Source organism: Lemur catta, chromosome 1, assembly GCF_020740605.2.
Source record: "Lemur catta isolate mLemCat1 chromosome 1, mLemCat1.pri, whole genome shotgun sequence".
Taxonomy (NCBI): Eukaryota; Metazoa; Chordata; class Mammalia; order Primates; family Lemuridae; genus Lemur; species Lemur catta.
The window spans coordinates 212,343,764-212,369,981 of record NC_059128.1 but is presented as its reverse complement, the minus strand read 5'-3'; the positions used below and the strand labels follow the sequence as shown (position 1 = coordinate 212,369,981).

Sequence of the window (26,218 nt, the reverse complement as noted above, 5' to 3'; positions counted from 1 at the left end):
GAGCAGATGGGCCCTGCAGGTAGCGTTCAGTGACTAACTAGAATGCTTTCAACTGCCCATGCTAAAATTGGTGCTAGGAGCTAATGTCTTGCTTGTCTTCCCTCATTAGAAGTCTTTCTCTTTCTGAGATGTGTTTCAGGGAGAGAAGAAAGAGAATTGAGGGGGGAAAAAAAGACAGTACTGAGTTGCCCCTGGAGGGAACTGGGTCTAGAGATGAAGAATGCAGCTGAAGACGGGACTGATTGTCTCATCTTTCATCTCTTTATTATTAACTGCACACTCCCAAGTCAAGCGTCAAGCTGCATTTCCTGTGAGGATCCTTCCAAAGACAGGAGTTTGCCTTTTTTTTTTTTTTGTGCCGCCCCTCAGCTTCCAAAGCCATTTCTGATCTCTTCAGCTAGAACTAGCAGAGGAGAGCCACGACCTCTCCCTTTCCTGCTGCTCTGAGGAGAGGAAAGTGGAGAAGGTGATGGGCAGGTGACCTACCTTACAGCGGGAGTGGAGGAATGCTTTACCTAAATTAGCATCACAGAAAGAGTTCCAAGGCTTTCCTTCCACCAGATTCTGGCATCAGAGTCTGGTTCACAGTGGCAGTCTAAAGCTGATGCTGTGGGAACGTAGGAAAGAGAGGTAGGAATATTATAGTATTGCAGTTAACTTACCATTCTACTCACAGAGAGAGGGGAGAGAAGGCGGCAAAACACTAACAAGTAACAACAAAGAGTGGATCTTCCCAAATCCACACTCGTAAACATCTGTTGAAGCCATGTCCCAGAGGGGTCTGAACAAAACTGGCTTGGGAAGAAACATTTGTTACTGATTTTCCTCAAAGTGGATGAGTGTGAATTTATCCTATTTACTTGGACAAAGCATAATTGTAATTTTCTTTGTGCTTCCTACTGTTGAAAGAACACTTAATTCAGAGTTGCTTGGCTGTGCATTAATCTCAACTTCATTTTTTTTTCAGAGAATAACACTGAATTAAATGACAATTAAGCTTGCCTAAGAGGAATTGTGACTATCTGATCTGGGAGCACTGGTCACACTAATTATTGGCACCCTGGAGATTCCTCTTTTGAGTTATTGAAAAGTAGAGGAAGCATCTAGTTCAAAACTGAGGCTTAAACTCTGGCCAATAAAAAAGTGTAGACCATGTCAGATTGACAACAAATATCTCCCCTTTTCATGGACAGATGACTAAGGCTGCTGTCCCCAGCCCCCGACAGCACTTCAGCTGGTCTGGTTTGCTTGCATGGTAGAGTGACCAGTTGCATATCTGATATTCACATCACAATGTGCCTTTTATCAGACTCCTTAGCCACAAGTGTGCTCCCACTACCATGGTTCAGATGTGCTTCATCTCTTACATAGGTTACTGCAAATCCTTTAAACTGATCTCTATCTTTCAATCCTCATCTCTCCATTCTACATTCATGACATTTACTAGAGGGAAGTTTATAAAATGACAGCTTGGTTTATGTGATTCTCCACATAAAAATGGCTTCCCATTGCTCAAGTAATGAAGTCCAAACACTTTAGCCCCAAGTTTAATGCCCTTTTAAATTATTTCCCTGATTTCCCAGCATTCTTTCTCCCTTCACACCCCCTCTAATCTCATGTATTCTAATCCCAGATAATGATTCTGATTCTAGGTCTTCCTGTTGTCATGACTTTTCTCATGCCATTTCTATTGTGTATGTGTACATCAAAACCTTACTTACTTTCCATGGCCTGACACAATGGAGACACTAAACTGGGGGTTGAATGTGGAGTCAATAGGAATTGGAGAGAGGAAGTCAGGGCCATTCCAAGGCAAACAGAAAAGTCAGTCAACAGCCAGTTTAGAGACCCCTTACCCTGTCACTGAGTACCCTACTTCCTCCAACACCCAACACATAGTGTTTCTCTTATGATTTTTTAAACATAATTCTCTGGTCTTGATACTTTGCTCCTTGTGTATGTCAAAGACTTTCAGAATCAGGAACAGATTTAATATGCTGAAATTAATCTGTAATACTTTAGAGTTAACAAAATAAAAATGATTTGTATGTATTCTTTGATTTAAATTAGAGAAATCACAATAATATACTCTCAAATTGAATTGGTTATGTCATCTAAATAACTTTGATTCTAATTTTTTTAGATAGACCAACTCAAAAGAGGAATTGAAAGGCTTTACATATGCATGTACTGGGCAATAAGTCATTTACATTTTCTGGAATTTTTCTTGAAAGCCTATCAACAAATAAAGCAACAATTATTTATAGATTAACTGGTATATTCCAGGCACTGTGCTAGGCATAGAGAATACAGTGATGAATAAGACACACACTTTGCTGCCTAGTTAGGAAGATAGACAAGAGAGTAGGAAGTCAAGTATAGGAGATGAATGCTATGGGACTATGCTGATGGGCTGTCACGGGGATGGGGATGTATGACACCTGGATAGAGGAGCAGGAAAAAAATAACAGGTGAGCTGAGTCAAACAGTAGGTCTCTGTGTCGAACATTCATTCATCGGTTTCTGTAGTCATTATTTAATCATTCACTTTTGTTCCTTCAGTACAGTAGACTTTTATGGGGTCTACTGTATGGTCAATGTTCGTTTCCAATCTTTTTATTCCTAATTGCTTTCAAAACAAGGGTGGCCATTTGACCCAATTCTAGTCAGCGAGGTAAAAGCGTAAAACTGCTGCAGGGATCCTCAGAAATACTTTGATTCCCTGACATGGGTGCTACTGTTTCCCTTTCTTCTTTCTTTTTACTAGATGACGTGTGTATGATGACTGGAGCTGCTGCAGCAGAATGCAAACATGAGGGGAAAGTGCAGTGACTACCAACTTGATAGAGTTGTCGTGACTCTATTGAGCTTCTAAACTAGCACCAGCAATCATTTATCTCTGAATATTTTAAGTGAAAAAAAATCAACTTCCATTTGTTTAAGCCACTGTAGTTCAGTTTTCTGTTACTTGCAACTAAAAGCATTTCTAACAGATTTGGGAGTGTGTTTTTGGCCAGATCTTTTGTTTGGTGATCTCTTAATAAAGTTGTCTGTTGCAAACAATTTAAAATGGAGAGCCCACGACAAAGGAGCAAGTGATAATATCTCTTCAGTTACTCCTCTTCACTCAGTGAATGAGGCACTAGGATTTATAACTGGGAGATTGGGACACGAGTTATAGGTGTCTGGCCCCCTGTCTCAGCACCATCGTATATTTCTTTAATGAAGTGTGAGACCAGAACTCCATAAATTCACATAGTAGCAGAAGCAGGCAGCAGCTCGTCAGCGGAGCTATTCAGGGAGCCCAGCATCACTCTTTGCGTATTAGAGAAGTTCACAGCCAGTTAAAAATAGGCTTGGAGAGAAGTCGTTTTTAGACCACAGCTCATTTTGGATTTCTCTGGAGCCCATTCTGGGCCACAGTGTATTTCCTTTGTCTTTTCGTTCTAGTGAGAGTACCTGGGCCATTCAGAGACAACAGATGTATGGTTACCTTTAGTTCTGTCGTGCTCTGAAAGCAGAACTATGAAGAAACAACAATAACCCCTTGGGCACATGGAGTGTTACAGCTTTTTAATAAACGCCAATACCAGTTGAGCCTTGACTATGGGCCAGGCTCTGTGCTTTAAATTTTCAAAACAATGCTATGAGACAAATACTATTAATAACCTCATTTCTCTGATGAGAAACCTAAGCTTCAGAGCAAATAAGCAACTTGTTTAAGGTCACATAGCTAGTAAGTAGCAGTACTGAGATTTGAACCATGGTCTGTGTGATCCCGTTCAGAGACTGTGCTCTTAGCCTTCATTCATGCAAGGTCGTACAGGACTTTCTGTATCACTTGGTGTTTTTTTTTGGTAGAAACAGGGTCTCGCTATGTTGCCCAGGCTGGTCTCAAATGCCTGGCCTCAAATGATCCTCCCATCTTGGGCCTTCCAAAATGCTGGGGCTATAGGTGTGAGCAACTGCACCCAGCCCATCACTTGAATTTGATCCTTAGAGCAGCCCTGTGAAAAAGGTAGACCAGGGAGATGACAGAGAAGAAAATGTAGCCCTGAAGAAGTGAAATGATTCCCCAAGGTCAACCAGTCCGATTAGGACTTGAACTACATCTTATGACTTCAAGTCCTGTGCTCTTCCAAGACAAACTGAGTGCTCAAGCAACTCAGTGATGAAAAAACACACTGAATTTTTTTTGGTTGATTTCCGAGATTCAGCAACAGATCCTGTATTAAGGAACCAACTAGCTCAGGGGTACTCTGATTTATTCAGGGTGTTTTAGAGATAAGTTTTTACCTAGTACATCTGTTGAATGATATTTGGTACTTGCATTTAAAATTCCAAATACAATATTGGTTTCGCTATTAATTTTACAGTCCTTCAAATAATGGGCAGAGAGAGTTAGCTGGAGGGGATAGATGTCTTTAATGGGGGCACTGCCAATTTAGCTGATAAAGCTAGTATAGTATCTCTTTGAACATTTAAATTCTCCCAGAACAAGGAAGCTGAGAATGAGCTTATAAGGATTGAGTTAAGGTACTGCACATGTGAATATTTTTTAAACACCTGAATTTTGAAAGTAAAAGTGGTCTGCCCACATTTTCAAGCACAGTGGTAATCAAAAGAGAGCTCTGTGGAGGTAATAACACCTTGTATTTTAAATACTGCTTGTCTCTGAGGAGCTCAAAGCACTCTATAATCATTTCCTTATTATGATTTTCAAAACTTCCTGGGTCAGAAAGCTACAAAGTTTGTATCTTGACAGTCTGGCCTCAATTTCCTCTTTGGGATTTTGAGGTGAAAGATGGGGCTGCTGTCTGAGAGCTGTCAGGCCGCTCCTTTTCCCACTTCGTCCTCACCCATCCCTTTTCCATCCCCACAAGGCCCTGCCATCCTGTTTCCCTACTCAGCCTCTTGCTTTGTTCCTAGATCCAACTGGTTAATCTCATGATATAGAATCACAGAATATTTTAATTAGGAGAGTTTCACTCCAGTGCGCTGGAGGCTGAGCAAGTAGTTCCAGGTGGGGAGGGGGAGGGAACCTTTAGTCAGAGCCGTTCCATTTTTGTCTGCTTTTATACATGGGGGATCAGCATGGCATTTTATTTTTAAGAATGATTTTTGATGTTAAAAAAGATTGAAATTTGGTAGTCCAGCCCAATGCCTTCGTTTTTCTGATGGGAAAAACTGAGGCCCAGAGCAAGAGAGTAACTTATTCAAGGTCTCCTATCAGCTGTGGAGTGGCCTGCCTGTTCTTGAACCCTGTCTCTAAGTGATAGTCTGGAGAACTTAGGAGGCCACCATGTCCCTTTCCCCACCCCCCCCCCATGCCACTTTCACAACGTAAGTCCCAAAGGCAGACCCAGAGCCTTGGGCTCAGGCCTTGGGGGGTTTCAATGCACCTGGCATCAGAATCTGCTTCCGTTTTTAGAGTTAAAGGCACTCATTTTACCTGGGAATATTTGACTAGACCAAGCAGGAAGGAACAGGTAGAATTAGTATGTGCCGTTTTCACCTAGTCCCAAAATGGTTCTCCACCTCAACTAGGTCATGAAGAAAAAAAGTGTAAGTACAAACATACACATATATTTATATAGCTACTGCCTTCCCGTGAGGTCTAAGCAAATATGTGTGTGTGTGTGTGTGTATGTAATTTCATTCGTTCTCCTAGGGGAAAGGAAGAGCAGTTATTGTCCACCTCACTTTGTATGAGAAAATCAAGGCATAGAATAAACTGATCTAGACTCAAATCATAGCCTGAATTGGTGGTCTAAACATAAGTGTGTCTAAACATTTGTTTTGTCATATTGTGCTATGAGAGTGAAGTCTGGGAAGTTGAAAACCCACGCTTTACACCCCTACTGGGCCGTGCCCTTGGGTGAGTGTGTCACCCTCTGAGCTTCAGTTTCCCATATGATAAATGGATAGAGGAGGTGCATTGATCATTTTCTCTCTATAGCTCCTTTCTCAGTACTAGAAGTGGTGTTTGGAGACATTGAAAAGAGCAGAGTTGAGCCTGGAGTGCCCACCTGAATGGGGTGGAGTGTGGCTTTCTTCCTTAACCTTGGGTATTCCAACGTTTGGGGAGTATGCAGTATAAACTGCTGTGTAGTAGTTTTCTTGGGGCCCTGGAGCAGACTACACATGGAGAGTTTGGGCTGTTGCATTAGGGGAATCCAGGTCACAGTTTCTATGAATCCCGGGGCTGAAAATGAGAATGGGGTGTGTTTATGTGGGTGTGGGTATAGAGGGAGGGAGGAGTGTGCAGGGGGTTGCATGTGTTGAGTGCTGTATAGTGAGCTGTAAATCATGGAGATGCCTGGAGTGATTCTCCTAGTATGGAGCTTGCCACCCCGGCCTCAAGGAAGCAGGTCAAGGACAAGACGTGGGATGGAAGTAGCCTGGATGTTAGTGGTAGTTTCAAGCTAGTCTTGGCATTCCTTCCCTTTCATTTTTCCCAGGATGTCAATGACCTCATTAAAGGTCATCCTTGACGTCGCTCCAAGGGAGATCTACAAATGGCCAACAAACGTGAAAAAATGCTCAACGTCATCAGTCACTAGAGAAATGCAAATCAAAACCACAATGTGGTGCCGCTTCCCACTCACTAGAACGGCTATAATAAACAAAGCAAAACAAAACAAACAAACAAAACTAGAAAATAACAGGTATTGGCGAGGATGTGGAGAAAATGGAATCTCATATATTGCTGGTGGGAATGTAAAATTGTTCAGCCATGCAGAAAACAGTTTTGTGGTTCCTCAAAAAGTTAAAACATAGAGTTATCATATAACCCAGTAATTCCTCTCCTGGATGTCTTCCTCAGAAATCTGAAAACAGGGACTCAAAGTGATAACTGTACATCAATGTTCACAGTGGCATTATTTACAGTCAAAAGATGGAAAAAAACCAATGTCCATCAACAAATGAATGGATAAACAAATTGTAGTATATACCTACAATGGAATATTATTCAACCATAGAAAGGAAAGAAGTTCTGAAGCTTCAGAATCAGGTATTACATTAGATTAGGTTAGGATTAGAAATAAGGAAGAGAAGGAACAAATTCTGCCCCTAATAATTGTGAAGGCCTGGGCGAGTGTATAAAATGAGGCCCTGGCTTGTAGCTCACCCCCTTCTTTCCCCAGCCAGGATTGCTTCTGCATCATAAGGACCTCACGTGCATGCATGTGGGCTCCAGCCTCACTACTAAGATCCACCCACAGCCCAATCCCTGCTCTAGCCCACCCCTACACTCTGGGCACAGCCGCCCCTCAGCCTAGAGGTGCACATACTAGCATTACGTTTTTCCCTCTGCAGGACAGACCTGGAGAAACCAGTGGGCTCATGGTCATGTGGCAGGGAATTCTGGACTCCTGGGTTCAGGGAGAGTGGTCTAGAAGTGGAGCATGACTCTGGATGGGTATGTTCCCTGGACCCACGGCCTCCTCCCCCAGTGGAGAAGAGAACGCCTGCAGAAGAGCCCCTGTGCTCTGGGGCCTCCGGTGTGCAAGGTCGTGGTCAAGGGCTGGGTTGCTCCGGGCTGAAAGAAGGAAATAAATCGTAGGAGGAGCTACAATTCACTGAGCCAGGTCATAGCAGGGCATTCTTTGCTTACCACCTGATCCTTCGTACAGTCTGAGAAAGTATTATTTGCCGTATTTTATAGGTGAGACTCATGAAATTGAAGTGACTTGTCCAGGGTCACACAGTGAGTAAGTGGCAATGATTCTAAAGTCTGTGTTCTTTTCAAAAGCTGTGTTGGTCTGCAGGACAATTAAAGAAGGAACCAGAAAACTCTAAGGATGTTTCTGGACAGAGGCGGTGTTATTTGCTGTCAGAAGTCAGTAAAGCTACGCGGTAACGTGCTTGGTAGGATTTTGTTCTCCTGTTTGCTCGGTAACAAGGGACAGTCTTCTGCAGGTCTCCTCCACTGCTGTGCTCAGGGCCCACCCAGAGCACATTGTGTGGTGTTCCCAGCAGTTCAGGTTGACAGCCTGACAGTGAGTCACGGCACCAACACATCTGTCGAGGACCACACAGCCTCTGTCTAAACACTTCCACTCAGCACAGCTGTGTGAAAGGCACCCTTGAGTTCTCTGGTAAACAAGGCAGGGTGGTTGCCTTGGTGTCTTTCCATCCCTCTCGGTCTCTTAAGTGATTATCCACATCACTGCGCAAAAGCTGAGAAGCTTCTGAGCAACACAGCAAGATAAATTAAACCAGAGCTTTTCTTTGCTAATTTCTGTGCTACTTAAGATAAAGTTTCTTATTCTATTTATGGTATCTTGGTTTCCTTGTTTGGAAAAGAGGCATGTAGGTACTAGTTTCATATGATGAAGGATTTAAAATGTGTTATTGTTCCTTTTTAAATAATCAGAGATGTTGAAGTTTGAAAGGGTAGAATGGGCTACCTGAGAGGTAGTGACTTTCCCCAAACTGTGGATTGTCAAACAGATTACGGAAGACTTGACAGTGGTAGATGGAAGATTTAAGAACTAGAGATGATCTCTTAAGTCCCTTTTATTTAGCCTGATGACTAAATTATAAATCTTATTCATTTTAAAAGAAGACGAATTGTGTTAAGTGCCATGAAGAGCACAGATTGGGTCATTATAAAGTTATGGAGTAGAGAAGAGGTTGTTTCTGGCTAGGAGAATCACAGGTGGTTTCATGGAAGACACGGCATTTGAATTTTGGCTTTATCTTGGAACACATGGGAAGTTATCAGGTTTTTTGGTTATTTTGCTTGCTTTTTAAGCAATGGGGTAATATAATAGTCATTAATGCTGTTCACTGAATATTTCTGGGTCTCCATCTTCTGGACACCTGACAGGATTGTATTTCCTGGCCACCTGTGAGTGGGGCCATGAACCAGTTCTGACCAATGAACTGTGAGCAGAAGTGGCATCTGCCACTTCCAGGCAAACATTTGATTCTCAGTGTGAGACCCTCTAGAGCTCTCTTTTGTCTCTTCCAAATCCTCAGCAATGTTTCCAATAGGGGCTGGTCCATCAGCCTGTATCTCATAATGAGGACAGTAATGACAGGGAGCTGAATCCCCAGATGCCAGACAATGACTGTACAGTGACAGTAAAACATAACGCTAGCTGTTTTAAGCTGCTGTAATGTTGGGGTTGTCTGTTCCTGCAGCATAGCCTAACCTATCCTGACTGATACAAGGAACAGGGTCAGGGTTGTAGTTCAGAAGTGTCAGGCTTGCTATGGTGCACAAGACAGGTTGCTTTAGGGGAGGTTAGAGGCAGGAAGAGCAGTTAGGAGAGGGTGCAGCAGGCCAAGCAAGAGATAATGAGCACATGAGGGAGGGCAGTGGCCAGGAAGACGGAGAGGAAAGGACAGATGCAGTGACTTTCAAAGGTGACTTTGAAAAAGGAGAAGTCACAGGACCTAGTAAACAATTAGATTGATTTGCAGACACATTTTTGACTAGTTTCAGTGTCCTTCTCTGGTGCAATAAGCATGATTGCCTAAATATGTCTCTGGGAACTCATTCTTGGTTTCCTGGACAATTGCCTCTTTGGGACCAACCACCACCACCACCACCACCCCTCTACCCCCGCCCTTCCCAGCAGGAGGAGCTGCACCAAATTCAGCTTCTAATGGGACCTGGCAGGAGGCTTCCTTTCCCAGATAGGATGATCTCTTCCTGAACCCAACTTCCTATGATCCACAAGGTTTGCAGGTATCAGATACTTGGCTTTCCCAAGTAACTCCTGTAAACATCTAAGCCCACTTGCATATGAAAGCCAGACAGCTTGGCACTCATGCAATCAACTGTTCCCTGACATAAGTATGCTCTTATGGGTGACTCTTAAAAAGGGAACATATACTCATGGCAAATCTATAGGCTGGCCTGGCTCTTGTGTGCCTCTCCATGGAAAAGAAAGAGATTGGTCCATAGGCCTTCTCCTGCTGACCTTCACTTTGTAAGTTTTCCTAAAAAATTTTGTTCTGTAGCCCATACTGTGTCCCTAGCCCTGTTGCATGTTGCATGACAGGTGTAACAATAAAGGGACTCACTGTGCACAATACCCAAGGGTGCAGCTGTACTGTTCCACTCCTCAGACCACAGAGCTGGGAGAACAAGCATGCAGAGAGCCTGGCAGGTATAAGCAGGCTCCAGGGTCCAAGAGGAAGGCTGAGAATACCTAGGATCAGGGTGAAACTCTGTGCCTGAAGTGAAACTATAATCCTTGAGGATGAGTACTCCGCCTTATAAAAATTGTTTGATCAAATTCAATAAATGACCATTTTTTGAGAAGAGGTACATTGTTCCAAATAATTAATCTGCATGTTTCCATTTTTCAACTCCAGCTACTGAGCATCTTGAGGAATTCTCTAAGGATCACAAAGCAAGTTACCTGTGCGTTGGGTCCAGGGGTTTTTGAGTTGGTTTGGGGCTCAGGGTATGCTTGTTAGATAATGCTTTAAATAGCAACTGGAGCCTCAGCCCATCTCTCTAAGGTTTCTGGTCCCCATCATATAATTGAAGAATGGTATGTTTGTGTTAAAAATAGTAAAACATACTGTAGTGATTTAAAATATAGGGTGGTATTTTTGTTTGAGTTTTTACCTGGCATATTGGTACAAGAAAAACAGAATGTGAGGATATCGATTGAGGCTTTCGCAGAATTTCTCAGAGTGACATGTGGGCATTTTCAAGGACTTTGACAGGCTGGTGAACCTGGTTCTTTGTAATGTCCAATTTCACCACAAAGTGAAAATCTTCCTTCACCTTTCACTTGAGGTATCATTTGCACTACTCCTAGGGTTGTCAGTCTGAGAAAGTGGTTTGGGGCTCATGACAGCATCAGTGAGGGAGAAGGAAGGAAGAGGAGAGGCTTCCCCCTATGGTAAATGGAAAAGATCTGGAGAAGAGACGAGGAGGAAGAGGACCAGAGAGGATGTGTTTCTACACGAGAAAGAGAAATTGCTTGAGGGGCGTTACCTCAGCGGTGTGGTACGTGGTGAAAGAAAGGGGAAGGGGAAAGCTTGTGGTAAATGCGAGATCCTCAGATGGGGGAAGAAACCTTGTGTGAGAGACAGCTCCATTGCCAGCTGTACTGGCTTCCACTGGAGGGTGGGCGGGCCAGGAACCTTCTGTGTGGAAGGTGCCAAGGGTCTGCACATGGTATGCAGCACACGGAACTGTGCTTCTTGGTAGCCATGGCAGCAGTGGGCTAAGCAGCCAGAAACGGAGACATCTGAGGTTCTTGTCCTGACGTTTCCTTTAATTCACTAAAGGTACAGAGAGTGCCTACTACACCTCAGGGTTGCCAATGTTAGGTGCTGGTGGATCCTTGGGCCCGATGAAGAAGTGGCTGCCCCACCTTCTGTGTCCCATGGTTGTGTCACTTAACCTTCCTGGCGAGGGTGGTTTACATCCCTGGGCAAGTGAGCTTCCTGATATTGAACTCAAGAGGATTTCCTTGACTTACCCAACCTGTCACCAGCAGTGCTGGACCGATAAAAGCCTCCCATATGTTCAAGGACCTGATTGCTTAGTTTACACTGGATCAAGGACAACTGAGAACGCAGATTCTCTGAGGGCAGGCTGGCTCAGGAGAGGACAGGGCAGAAAACAGGAAGGTGCACAGGCCATGGGCCCACTTCCAAGTGGCCCAGGTAGGGGTGCAGAGAAGCCAGGAGTATCCCACTTTTTAAGCTTCCTACACTGAGAGAACATTTGGAATAGAGACATTTTAGGTAAGGAGATTATTCTACATCTAACAGATATATGATAGGGAAATTTATTCTAGTCCACAATTATCTTATCAATTCCTATTTTCCCACTTTCCTCCAGTTTATCCCTCTAAACTGGATAGGAAATGAGAGGGAAATGGGACCAAAACACATAGATAGTGGTGCAGGCACCTCAATCTCAACATATTCTAGTGGAAAAAAATAATTAAGTGGTGATTAGAAGATTGCTCCAGTATATACCTGGTTTCAGGTTCTAAGAAGATATAAATGTTATTTTCTAATTTTATTTAAAATGTAGTAGCTTATCTCTATTTGCATGGCCAGTTTTTGTTTTTTGCATAGTGTAAAACTGACCAAAAAAGTTCCTCTAAACTGAAATAGATTGCAGCCATGACATGACAAATATGAGAAACTTAGCCACAAATTGTCCTCAAGCTGTTAAATCATAAACCTGAACCAATATAGCATGTCAGTAGCAATTTGCTTTTATTTGTCCATCAGCATTCTCTCTGACTAATAAGTGTGTGCAAAGAACAGTTACAGATATGGAAGGGCACTGGTTTCTCTAGAATTATTAAGGATCACTGAACTGTGAAATATCAGTGTTGAAAAGTTCTGATTTCTCATGTGAGGTGCTTTTCATATTTTATTTTGATAACTGAATGCAAATGAACCTCGGTAAACCCTTCTCACCTGTGTTCTTTGCATGATGGTACAACTGAGTCTGTTTATTAAGGACTATTAACAAATGCATAGCCCAGTTTAGATTTATACAAATCAACTACGTTTTGGAAGTTACCAAAAATATTTTTTGAAGGTAAAAACAAGGCCATCTTTAATTGCAGCTCTGTCGATTTTGGGTTTCTATAATTATTATGATTTATAACTGTGTGTTAGTATGTTCAATGCCAAGAGCCCCAAACTAAGAATAGAGAGTTTGACACAGGCTCTATTACTCATTAACTCTTGAATCTGGAGCAGTCACTTCCCCTGTTGGCCACGGTAAAATTGAATAAGCATCCTTTCTGTGCCTTTCTTACTGGCTTGCTGAGGAGCTTAAATAATGGAATAGATGTGACAGCTCTTTGCAAGATTGTCCAAACATGAAAGGATGGACATGACTCTGCTTAGAAGAGCCAGGAGAACAAGGACCACAACTACCTGCATTCTTGCTGATGCACAGACATGGAGAGCTCTTAGGAAACATCACTTTTGCTATTGTTGTTGCAGTAATTCTCATCACTGTAACAGCCATGACCATAGTTAATAATTGTCATTCCACCTCTCCTCTATTACGTGCCTCATACATCATGGATATATATTTAATTCAACAAACCCTGATTAAGAATCTACTTTGCACCATGCACTGTTGCAGGCGATACAAAGTTGGGTAAGAAATGTTTTTTATAGCACACAAGTAGCTCTAATGAAAGGCAGAAGTTTAAAAGGCAACACAGGCTCTTTGTTGAAGGAGAGCTGAATACCCCTGGGGAGTGGGTTGGAGGGGTGCTTGTAGAAAAAGGGAGAGTTAAGCAGGTTTTAAAGGGCTCTACATAAATCTCTGCTAGATATTTCCTGAACGAATGGACAAAAGAATCACTTTTAGCAGCACACGTAGGAGAATCAGGCCCTGATTGGTGAACTGGCTTTCCTCTTCCTCGTGTTTGGACGGATGGCGTTTAGCAGAGGACCAGCACATCTTGGGCACTCAGCAAATGTTGTAGAGGCAATTAACGAGCAAAGTAATGTTGTGTTTCAGAATGTGGTTGGGTGGGCCAGATACTAGAGGAAAGAGAGGGTGTTCACCTTGCTCCAAGACCTCGGCCAGGTCATTTGCCTTCTCTCCTCACCAGGACACTGGATAGGAAAATCTGATCTGCCTTAGAGGCTTCTTAGCAGTTTGCTTCCTGGCAGTTCTCTCACTCATATTTGACTGCCAAGTAGCAAGAAGAAAGCAACTTCCTGAAAGCATGCTGGGGACGATAATGACTGTCATATGAAATTTGCGGTTGACAGAGTGTCACAGGGAGCAGCTATCGCTGTCCTGTACAGGAGGACTAACTTAACATTAATACTAGAAGTTAAAAAAGGTGACTAAGCAGAGATAATTGTCTATTGTGTCAAAGAAAGCTTCCTAGGGTTAAGAAGGTTAATTATCCTACGGATAACTGGAATATTAGTGTTATTAGAGGGAAAAAGACTGCTGATGTTTAATCTCTAATTATTGATGGCATTCTACTGAATTGAGAACTAGAAAGCTGATTGGCCCAAAGGTTTAGCATGGAAAGCTCATTGTGGAATAACAGAGAATGGGGTTGTGTAGCTTCTGAATTATTGCCATGCAATTATTAAGTAACCAAGGCTTCCTGTTTTAGGAGAGGCAATGTCTGAAAAGTAGGCAGAGGCTGGGGGGGGGGGTGCAATGATGCTGCTTTTGGGGGTGTCACTGCAAAGTGCAGACAGCACTCTCAAGAGTGTAGCCCATGCCCACATCCTCACCCACCTGCATGACTAATTTTGTCTTTGTTTTTGCTGCTAGTGGAGTCTTTTGGCTAAAAGTTTCTCTTGCATGAAGTGTGATGTTTTATAACTATTTAGAAGCATCTTTATATATTTGGATTAATTTTATCCAGTTTGCAAGAGTCAGAGAGATGCTGTTTCCTCAGGCTATGGGAGTTGAATGTTAATGGAGAAACGAAGAGTGAGGAAAGCCTCTGGCTGTGAAGCTGGGCCTCAGGCTGCTGGGAACATTTTGCTGCCATTTTGAAAACAGTCGCCCCATTCTGTCCCCTCGTCCCCCCATGTGGAAGCCCACTGCTGCTCCTCAGGTCACTCTGGCACTGCGCAGCTTCAGCTTGTCTTCATCCCAGGACTTCTTTCTGCAGCGGCGGCTCACTCCCTTGCTCAGCTTTTCTCCTGTCTCATTGCTTCTCCTGTCTGGTAGCTTCAGCTCACTGTGAACTCTCTGAGTGTCTCAATTTCTGCACCACTTTGTGGTGCCCACTCGCATTTGTACTCCCTTCTAGAGAAAAACTATGCAACACAGAGAATGCCTAGGCAGGGCCAGTGTCACTGGTGTGTGAACCATGCAGTAGAACAGGGCCCTGTGCTCAGAAGGGCCCTGATCCTGGGGTGGTCTTGGGCTCCGGGAAGACGTCTCAGACTAGATACCTACCGCTGGCTCCCACTGCAGCATTATACCTCCATAAATCATGCACTACATCGTCACACTGTTAACTGCTTGCTTCTTTATCTTGTCTAATATACTATTAGCTCTTTGAGAGTAAGAAACAAATCTTATTCATTTCTATGTCCTTAGCACCTAGCACAGTATTGATCATGTAGTAGATGCTCATTAAATACCAATGGAATGAAAGCAAAGGCCCACAGTTGGTTGGGGGCACTGGGGCTGGAATCAAATTCTCCCATGTGTCCACCTTGAATTTGGACAACTGCACCAAGATATTCAAATAAATTTTCTAACAAAATCTCTTATGGGGACCTTCTTCTTTTTGGTCTCTCCTAAAGTCAGTTTCTAAATGAGCAAAATTGCACCTGCTGCTCAACTTTTCCTTTAAAGTCAAATAAGATTCAGGTAAGCTCTGTGTTTCCAGCTGGAGAGGTACTGCCCACAGGGTGATGAGGGCTTAGTAGGACCAAAAGAGCTTTAGTGTGGACCCTGCTGGGGTCACTACTGGTGCATAGATTGCAAGCAACAAATCTGGGCAAAAAAGAAAGCACAGGAATATCCCAGTTTTGGAAGGCTGGGAAGAGAAAGGAGGCTGTAGAAAACAGAGAGTGGTCATTCTTCTCTTCCTCCAGGTTTCTTGGTTTCTGCCTTAGTTCTGTTATTTAGTAGTTGTGTGACCCAGGACAGGTCACTTAACCTTGATGAAACTCATCAATGAATTAAGATAATGACATCTCTATTGTCCACATAATGGTGTCTTTATAGAATCAAATTTGCAAGTGCTCATAAAAATGCTTTGTAAACTTGTAAAATATGGTACTCATATAAAGATCTATTATTACCATATATACTTATCACCCATGTGGCTTTCCATGAAACTGCTTCACTAACTTATGGCCAGGCTTGAACATCCCAACCGAACATCAGTATTTGGAGTAAAAATAGAGATTTTTGCAGGGACGAAAACCCAGAAGTACCTTTATTGACCTGCAAATATGGACTTTAGGCAGGCCTTATTATTGTTTCGGGGAGGACAAAAAGGTTATCAACTTTGGTCTTTCCACCTTTTAGAAGTTGTGTACTGCTCTTTTTCCCACCAACTTCAAATTCAAAACATATTTACTTATGACCTCATACTATATACCAAGCATAATCGACAGTGTAAGTCTTGTCTGAAAACGGACAGTGTAAATCTTGTGAGAAAAACGAGATACCAGCATAAATAATTATAATCCAAGGTAGACTATAAAAGAAATTATAACAATGGTGTTTGACAGCTTGGAAGAGGAGAGATGGCATCTTACTAGGGGGCTTAGGAATGATTCATGAAGTCTAATCTCTGGGTCTTATGATTCTTGGGCCTGGTCCCTTTGACAAGACAAAAGCCCTGCTGAGTTCTTCTAGACCTTGTGGACCAGTGCAAGTAATGCTCCTCAGCAATCTCTCTTTCTCAGAGCCTGGGGATAGCACTTTAAGATTGTCTTAGTTTTTTCCTTCTTGTGAGGCCCAGAGCTCTGCACAGTTCAGGTTTGAGATGATACGCCTCTAAGAATCTTGTGGGGTAGCCCTTAGGCAAGACTCTTAGACTCTCAGCTTTCTCATCTGAAAAATGGATGTAATAATATTTAGTTCAAAGGAATGTTGTAACATTTAATTAATGTTTGCAAAACCTTCTGAGATCTACAGATGAAAGACCTTGGAGAAGAATACAACATGATTATTACAGAAGAATTAATCCCTTCATCAGCCTTTAGGAGTTCTCTGTTTGCTCAATCTGTACTCTCTATGGGGGTCGCTGGACTGCATTTCTAGATGCAAAACATTGGCACAGAAAGAAACAAGTGGTTCTTGATTTTCTGGTCACCCTCTGGGACTTTCTCAGTTCAACATTATTCCTAGACTGCAACCTCCTCTTTCCTTATCTTTTTCCCCAAGGCACCCTCTGGGACTTTCTCTCTCAGTTCAACATTATTCCTAGACTGCAAACTCCCCTTTACTTATCTTTTTCCCCAAGGCAAAGGCCTCATCTTCTTCACACCTGGTCAATGTTCAGCCTGATCTTATCCTGGAGGCTGCTCAGAGTGCAGAAGCTGACCCACTAGTAGTAAGTTTGTTGATTTCAAAGACTCCTTACTTCCTGTTCTCTTAGCTACAGAGAAAACATCCTGTCCATCAGTGACAGCTTCTTAGTCCTTTGGAAAACATATCTCCCTTGTCTGGATTGTGATATTTTCTAGCTCTTCATTCTAAAAATAAGATGAATGTGCTTGGTCTCTGATTCCACAGTGGGAAGAGTGAGACCCCATCATAGTCTGATCATTTCCTTGGCTTTATCACTGATTTGCTCTCTTTTCTTTCTTTAGATCCCTCAACCATAGAATGGGGATAATAATCATTGAACTAATTTTCTCAAAAGGATGTCCTGAGGAGTTAATGGGATCATGTAAATTAAAGCACTTTGCAAACTCTAAATGATGAGTAAACACAGCTATGAGGTGGAAAAATAACTGATCCATAATGCCGAAATCAATGGATACAGCCAATGCGCATAGACAGATTTAGAGTGAGCAGTAAAATCATAAAGATCAGTGCCCCTGTTTCCAGGTTTGCTGAAAGAATCTCATTTACAAACTCTTTGTCTGTTGATCATCCGACCTCTGAACACCGCAGTAATGGGGAAGTCACTACATACCGATGCAGTCTATCTTATATCCATAAGTGTTTCCCTATTCAAAAAATCGTTCCTCTGGCTGAGATGGTATCAGTTTCTCTGTAGCTTCCAGAAATGGTTTATAATTCTTGTTCCTGATTCCACACTAAAAAATTATCAAACCCTCCTTCCCTATAACGGTCCTTCAGATTTGTGAAATCAAGGATTATGTCCTTCCTGGGTTTTCTCATGACCAACTAAAACCCCTCAGTTCCTTGAATTTTTCTCATGATACTCTGTTTCCAGGCCTTTCACCATTACAAAGGTAAGATCAGTGATATTTCCAACAAATAGGGAAAGCAGAGGGTCCAGGACCAGCAGTAGAGCAGGTGGGAATGGTTGGATCCATGTGTACTCAAGGTTACAAGGATCAGCATGAAAAAGGACATTTTTATTACACAGAGTCAGCCAGCCCAGCACCCAGCACTGTCTGTGCCTTGCACACAGTTGGAGCTAAATGAATAAACACTGTGAATGAATAAACGCAATAAAGGTTTTGCTGTACTTAATAGATATATATTTTCATTATCTCAGAACATTGTATTTTGGAGTATCTTCAAATAATTTTTCAGCTGTTTTATCACTACGGAGGGACAGGACAGCTTTTAGGTTCTTCTTCAACACTGAGATGTATTGAACCCACCAAAGTTTTGCCTGTGAGTCTCAATTTTCAGGTGCTCACAACAAAATGAGGTCTGAGGGCACATGGGAAAGTGGGGGAGGTAGGGTGTCAGCAAGATCGTTCCCACTGCTATTGGGAGCTCTTTTCCATGCCCAGTCACATGCTGACAAAACTTTTGGCCCCCAACAGAAATGAGGTTCCAAAGTGTTAGAAAGGGGGTGGGGCCTGAGGCATAGATCGAAGTGGAAGAGATACTGAATGCCAATCAGTGCAGTCCAGCACTGGATAATTGATTTCCTTTGCAACACCAGATGCAGGTTTGCTTAATATTTACTGAGAAGCTGTGATGTACAAGGTATTTAGTTAGATGCATTTACACATAGTGTCTCACTTAATCTTCCCTTCTATCCAGTGAGAAAGGTACTTCAGACGCCAGAATTTCGAGAGAGAGATTTGAACACTGACCTGCAGCTGGTGTTCTCATCTCCTAAGGACTTGTGCTTCATTCATTAAAGCAACAAAAGCCTATGAAGCCCTCATCAGTGATTCCCAAACTCTGGATTCTTTTGAGTCTGTGGAGTTATTGCAAGAGATTTATGAATCCAAATGTGTGCTCAAGATGCTGAATTTCTCAAGTGTATGTAAATGCTACTGTGATGAGTCAAATATAATTTTTAAAACCATGCTACTAAAGCTATGTTGCTTTTAGTCACCATGTATTTTATTAGTCATTACAGTTTTTAATTAAAAATGTTTTAATTAAGTAAAAATTAAATTAAATTAACTTTTTTTTGAGCAATTTTAGGTTTACAGAAAAACTGAGCAGACAGTACAGAGTTCTCCTACATCCCTTCTCTTCCTCCTCCCCCCAGTTTCCCATATTATTAACTTCTTGTATTGTGGCACATTTGTTACAGTTGATGAGTCAATATTGATAACATTATTATTAACTAAAGTCTATAGTTTAAATTAGGGTTTACTGTTTGTGTTGTATATTCTATGGTTTTGACAAATGTGTGATGATATGTATCTGCTGTCCCAGCATCATACACAATAGCGTCACTGCCCTAGAATCCCTTGTGTTCTACCAATTTATCCTTCTCTCTCTCCCCGAAACCATTGATCTCTTTACTGTCTCCATAGTTTTGCCTCTTCCAGAATGTCATGTAGTTAGAATCATGCAGTATGTAGTGTTTTCAGGTTGGCTTTTTTCACTTAGCAATATGCATTTAAGTTTCCTCCATGGTTTTTCATGGATTGATAACTTATTTCTTTTTGTTGCTCAGTAATGTTCCATTACATGGCTGTACCACAGTTTGTTTATTCATCTTCCCATTGAAGGACATCTTGGTCCCTCCCAAGTTTTAGCAGTTATAAATAAGGCTGTTATAAACATTCATATACAGGTTTTTGTGTGGACAAAGGTTTTCAGTTTAGTTAGGTAAATGCCAAGGAATCTGATTGCTGGATTGTGTGGTAACAGTGACACCAGACAGTGGATCCCAAAACTGGAGTCTGGCTGGAAGGCCAAGAGGGTTCTTGGCCTTGTACAGGAAAGAATTTGAACATGAGTTTTAAGTTGGAAATGGAAGCAACATCTATTAAATAAACAGCAAGCAGGCCACTCTATAGGCAGAGTTGCATTTATACATTGCTGGAAAACTCTATTTATGGCTACCTCTTGATTATATGCTAAATAAGGGGTGGATTATTTATGGGTTTTCTGGGAAAAGGGCAGAGATTTCCAGGAATTTAGAGCACCTCTTCTTTTTACACCATATAAGGTATCTTCTGGGGTTTCTCTGGTGATTGTAAACTGTCCTGGCACTGGCAGGAGTTTCTTTTAGTATGCCAATACATTATAAGCAGGGTAGAGTGAGCTACAAGGGTAAGCAGTGGTCATTTACGTCACTATCTTGGCTTTTACTTGTCTTAACCAAGTTTCTTTACTGCATCCTCTTTTCCTGTTTTTGTCAGAGGCCTTGGTTTGGGTCTTGCAAGTTTTTAAAGAATTGGGCTTGCCAGTTTCCGATCTCAAAAGTGTGTTTAATTTTGTAAGAAACTGCCAAATTCTCTTTTAAAGTGTCTATTTCATTTTGCACTCTCAGTAACAAAGAATGAGAGTTCCCGTTGCTCCACATCCTCATTAGCATTTGGTGGTGTCAGTATTTTGGGTTTTCTGTATTGTAATAGATATGTGGTAATATGTCATTGTTGTTTTAATTTTCAATTCCCTAATTACATATGATGTGTTGCATCTTGTATATATTTATTTGCCATCTGTATATCTTCTTTCATGAGGTCTCTGTTCAGATCTTATGCCCATTTTTTAATTGGGTTGTTTGTTTTCTCATTGTTGAGTTTTAAAAGTTCTTTTCATATTTTGGATAATAATCCTTCATCAGATATGTGTTTTGCAAATATTTTCTTCCACCATGACTTTTCTTTTTATTCTTTCAACAGTGTTGTTCAGAGAGTAGAAGTTTTTAGTTTTAATAAAGTCTAATTTTCACTTCTTTCTTCCATGAATTGCACTTTTGGCATTATTTCTAAAATATCATCCCCAAAACCAAGGTCATTAGATTTTCTCCTATGTTATCTTCTAAGAGTTTTATAGATTTGTGTTTTACATTTTGGTCTATAACCCATTTTGAGGGGTTTTTTTTTGTTTTGTGTTCTGTAAAAGGTGTCTAGATTCACTTTTTTGTATGTGGATGTCCAATTTTTCTAGTATTATTTGTTAAAAAGACTATCCTTTCTCCATTGTCTTTGCTCTATTGTCAAAGATAAGTTGCCTATATTTGTGTCAGTTTATTTTGGGGGTCTATACTCTGTTCCATTGATTTATTTCTGTCTATTTTTGCCAGTCCCATATTGTCTTGATTACTACACCTTTATAGTAAGTCTTAGATAGTGTCAACCCTCTGATTGTGTTCTACTTTAATATTGCAGTCACCATTCTTGGTCTTTTGTCTTTCCATATAAACTTTAGAATCAGTTTATTGATATATGCAAAGTAACTTTCTGGGATTTTGATTGGGATTGTGTTAAATCTGAAGTTTAGAAGAACGGACATATTGACAATATTGAGTTTTCTTATCCATGTACATGGAATATTTCTCAATTTGTTTAGCTCTTCTTTGATTTCTTTCATCTGAGCTTTCCAGTTTTCCTCATGTAGATCATGCACATGTTTTGTTAGACTTATACCTAAATATTTCTCTTTCCTTTTTTGGTGCTAATGTAAATGGTATCATATCTTTAGAATTTCTAAAGTATCAGTAGTATTAAGTAGTAGATCTATGATATTTTTCAGGTTAAAATGTGGTCTACATAATCCAAAAGATGAGAAAGTGCTGGTTTATGTGTATTGGACATGAAGTAACTAAGGCTAAGGCCCTGAGCTTCTACTGCCAGAGGGTTATCAAACCCTGTTACTGTGGCATTGTCATGGTTCACTGGAAGGAGCAATACCATTTGCAGCTCAGACTCCAAGAAGGAAATAACTTTTTCCATCCCAAGAGCTTAAAACACTTTCCCTTGCCCCATCTCCCATAGAGAGAAGGTGGACAACAAAGTGACAACCTGAGCAGAGGCGCAGATTAGATCAACAGAGAACTGAAGCATCATCCAGTTATTCATTTCCTCTAGCAGAGCAGATGACTCTCATTGCTCTTAGAATAAAGACGAGAATTCCTACCAAAGCCTGCAAACCTGGACTGGTCTGCCCTCCATCAGTATCTTAACCCACAGACTTGCTCCCTGCTCTATGCGGTGACATTGGCCTCACACATCCTCTTCCTTGCCACACTTCTTCCATGGGGGGCTTGTGTCTGCTGTTTTTTTCCCTCTTTGGCCAACTCATGCACTGCTTCTTTGATCCTCCCGGGCCAGGCTTCTTAAAGCACTATATACTTCTGAGCACTTACTGTATTGTGACTTTGCATTTATTTATGTGATTAGCTGATTACTAGATCGTAAGTTTCACAACTGCTGGCACTATATCTGTTTTGGTGACCATATGATTTCAATGCCATAACTGTTGAGTGAATGAATGATTGATTGGATATCCTACAAAATGATGGAGTGTATATAGTTCTCATTGTAGAGCATGGGGACCATTCAATTGTCCTACAGTACTCTTCTAGGTATTATGATACATATAGAGAGATACCTGATATGGGAGGTTCTCCACCCAAACAATAATATAATCAGCATTCTGGTTTTCAGAGCAGTGGGCACTGAGTCAGTAGCTTCTTTCACAAATATTGTCTTAGTGAGGCTTATAGCAGTTTGGAAAAACATTAATTTAATTTTTAATGTTAATTTGGAAAATATTTATTAAATGTCTACTGTGTGCTTCATGCTGTGTTAATGAGAACCACATATGGAGACTCTCAGCTATAGTTTCCATGTGTGAGACTGGAGCTGTAGTGCAGGAATGATGCTTATCAATCCACACCAGACTGAATGGTCAGGGATAAGGTCATAGTGGAGCTATATACTGTTGGCTCTGAAGTCCAATTCACTCTACTTGGGTTTATTTTGGCTGTGTAATCTTTTGGAAACTTTTTGACCTGAATGACTTAGGTGGGTCCTGTACATTTTATTTCTTTAATTTCCTTCCCTTCCCCATTGTCTCCCACCTGGCTTGGAATTCCTAGTGCTTCCACTGCTTGCTTGCGCCCTACGTCAATTCAGTTTCTGACTTTTAGTTGGGTCCAGTCCTCTCCTAGGGTCATTGGCTGGCCAGAGAGAGGGACAGCTTTTCACATTCCTATTTTGTGCAAGGAACTATGGGAAACATACTGTTGGATCACACAGGGCCCTGATGTCCAAGATCTCCAAGCTGGTCAAGACAGTGACATGCACATAAATGGCCAGAAAACTCTGTCTTAGAGTGTTTACGAAAGCAGCTGTGAGAAGTGACTGGAGCACACACTCATGATCCCTGTTGTTTGTGGCTCCTGTTCATAGCATAAAGGAGCAGGGGAAGGAGGGGAGGCTAAATTACCTTGCAAGCCCTTAGGTTGTCCTCATTTAGTGAAATTAACTGTGGCTCTGTTGCTGTGTGACCCTGGGCAAGTTACTGCAATTTCACTTCATTGAGCTTAGTTTCTACAACTATAAACTGAAGGTGATATTAGGGGACAGTAAGGTTTTTGTGAGGTTTAAAATAACAATGCATTTGAAATTGCTTGGCATAATACTTCTTACAGAAGAGGTGACTGATTAATGGCGGATCAGAATCTGCTTTATAGAGACCTTTCTAGACACTGTTGTGGAATACGTTTTGGCAACCCTTGGGCCCACCTTTCACAGGAGAAGCCTCAGCAGGGGACGGGGCAGTCCTCATCCCTGCCCAGCCGTCAGCTGCCCAGAACATTCTGTGCTGGCAGCAGGCCTGGCCATGTGACCTCTTCTCCTTCTTGGCTGTTCTCACTGGCAAGCTGTGAATAGCAAGAGACATCCTCCATAATGCTGAGACCTTTTCCCAAGGAGCCCAGCAGGAAAAATGTTCTGTGTCTTTGCAAAGCCTGACCCTCTTCTGGGGCCAATTCTGCTGGAGATACAGAAAACCTAATTGTTTTGTGTTCTTCAGGTCCCCCCGTTGGTGGCCACTTATACCCTCCTTTACCATAATGAATGAAATACTTCAAAGAGGCAGCATGTGGCAATCTCAATGGTCACAGGAGCACTAAGAGTTGCGGTTGACTGATTCAGAGAGTGTCAGAGCAGTAAGGTGTCCTGAGTTTACTTGTCCAACTCCCCCACTTTACAGCTGCGGAATTGAGTCACAAAAAGACAAAGCCAGTGACAGATCTACATCTCTTCCAGGCCTGGGCTTCTGCCGTACCACGATGCTGCCTTCTGTGTGTGGAAAGGAACATTGAGCACGAATGTGCATATGTACACGTGGTTCCACTAGTGTCAGTAATTACGAGTGACAGAAGGTCAGACTCAGCCAGACACAGTGTGTGTGTGGTGGGGGAGCGGGGAGCCGCTGTGTTAGCTTGTGCCGCTGAGACAGCAGGGGGACATCTGGCTCTGCACTGTTCTGGAGATCTGGTTTTGCACTCTCCATCTCTTAGCTCCTCTTCCTTTCATATTACCTCCATTCTAAGGCTCTCCTTTTCCTGCAGAAGGCCTCCAGAAGCTTCCAGGCTACATTATTTTAGGATAATGTACAATGGGGAAGTAGGAAAGTTCTCCGTCCCCGGCTTCTCTGCAAAAATCTCAAGGTTCACTCTGACTGACCACTCGTATCACGTGCTCTCTTGTGAGCTGCGAGCCAGTTACTGGGGCTGGAGATTGCACTGCACTGACTGATCCAGGCCTGGGCCATGTCCTCCACCCAGGGCTGGGCATGGGTCCCGCTCAGGCCCTCTGGACTGAGAGTGGGGTGGTACTAGAAAGGGGAAATGAGGCTCTGTTGCCAAAAAGTGAAAAAAGTCCTCTGCACCTTTCCCGTGCTTCTATGTCTGATAGAAAATTTCATTGTGTGTTTGGTGTATCCAATCTTCCATCTCCCCAAAGTAGAGAGTGCTTTGCTCTCTAGCAAATACTTCAGTGCAGCTATGACAGTAGACATGAACTCAGAAGAGAGTGGAACCTTTCCCTGGGTGAAGTGGTGGTCCTGGGTTCAGGTAACATGGCATCCTGCTGCTGATCACTTGTTCTGGGAGTATGTAACCTCCTCACTGAACATCGGTTTATCATCTTCTAGAAGTGAGGTAAGAGCTAATACCTTCACAGAGCCATCCATTTATGCAGCACTACTTCACAGTTTGCATGAAGGCAGAGTACTGCCTGTCCTCATCCACAGACAGGAGAATGAGGCTGAGAAAGGTGGGCCCTTTGCTGGAGGCCACTCAGCTTGTAAGTGGTAACCCAGGCCCTTCGCCTCAGAGACCTTTATCTTTCCAACGTACCATGGCCTCTCTGGAAAAGTGTCCACACTTTTTATCATTTCCCATTTTAAAGAGAAGCCTTGTATTCAAAATGCAGATTAACATGAACAATTCATATTCATCTTACAATCAGATTGACAAAAAAATTTTGAAAGGGTTGGTGATACCAAGTTTTAGCAAGAGTATAAGAAAACAGATCCTCTCATACTCTGTGAGTGGGTCTGCAAATTGGTACAATATCTTTGGTTTCAGATTAAAAACTAATGGCACTTTGGGAATTTGTTTCTAAGAAGGCACATGCAAGAATGTTCATTGCAGCATCGTTTTTAATAGAGAAAACAATCGCAGCCACCTGAAATTACGTTCCTAAGGAATGTCTTACCTGTGGGCTGGTGACGCTGTGGAATACCAGGCCCATTTAGGGGATATGATATGTCTAAGGCAGCTGGCATGGCTAGGTCTCTACCACATGTTAAGTTAAAAAAAAATTGTAGAACAATATATACAGCATTAGGCCATTTACATAAAAAACAGGCTGCAATATTTATACATACACGTACATTCATTGTCTAGAGTAAAAGTCTAAAATAATACCAAACTAATAGCAGTGGAAGTGGGATGGGGAGAAGGCAATGGGGCTCTGTGGAAGTTAGCAGGGAATAGGGCAGAGATTGCAGTTGGAGTGGGGCAGTCAAGAGGATGCTTGCTTTTAAATATTTGACTCCTTCACAGTAAGAATGTATTCACATTGTATTTGTATAATTTAAAATATTAAAATATAGAGTACTGCAAGGTCTTACTAAAACATATTAAATCATTTGAATTAAATGCTTTATTTGTAGCTGAGTTTAAAGGGGGAAAAATGCTGGCTCCTTTCAGAGTTTTCTAATTGCAACAAATATTTATCAAGAGCCTACTCAGTACCAGGTAGTTGTCAACCCTTTGACAAATTTATGGATCTGTAGAACCTGAATGCTAGAGGAACTTAGAGATCACTGCTGTTCAGCTATAGAGAGGCAGGCTATTGCGGAGCAGAGTTCAGCCACTTTCCTAGTTTTTTT

At 42.0% G+C, this 26,218-nt stretch overlaps 1 long non-coding RNA gene across 1 annotated transcript in view; it reads left to right on the top strand.

Moving 5' to 3' along the window:
* The window catches only part of LOC123641940, a 38,029-nt gene extending 19,354 nt beyond the window's left edge, over positions 1-18,675 (top strand). Inside the window, exon 3 of the long non-coding RNA XR_006736376.1 lies at positions 18,659-18,675. This is a non-coding gene — a long non-coding RNA (uncharacterized LOC123641940). The remainder of the gene's footprint in view (positions 1-18,658) is intronic.
* The last annotated feature ends 7,543 nt before the right edge of the window (positions 18,676-26,218 follow it).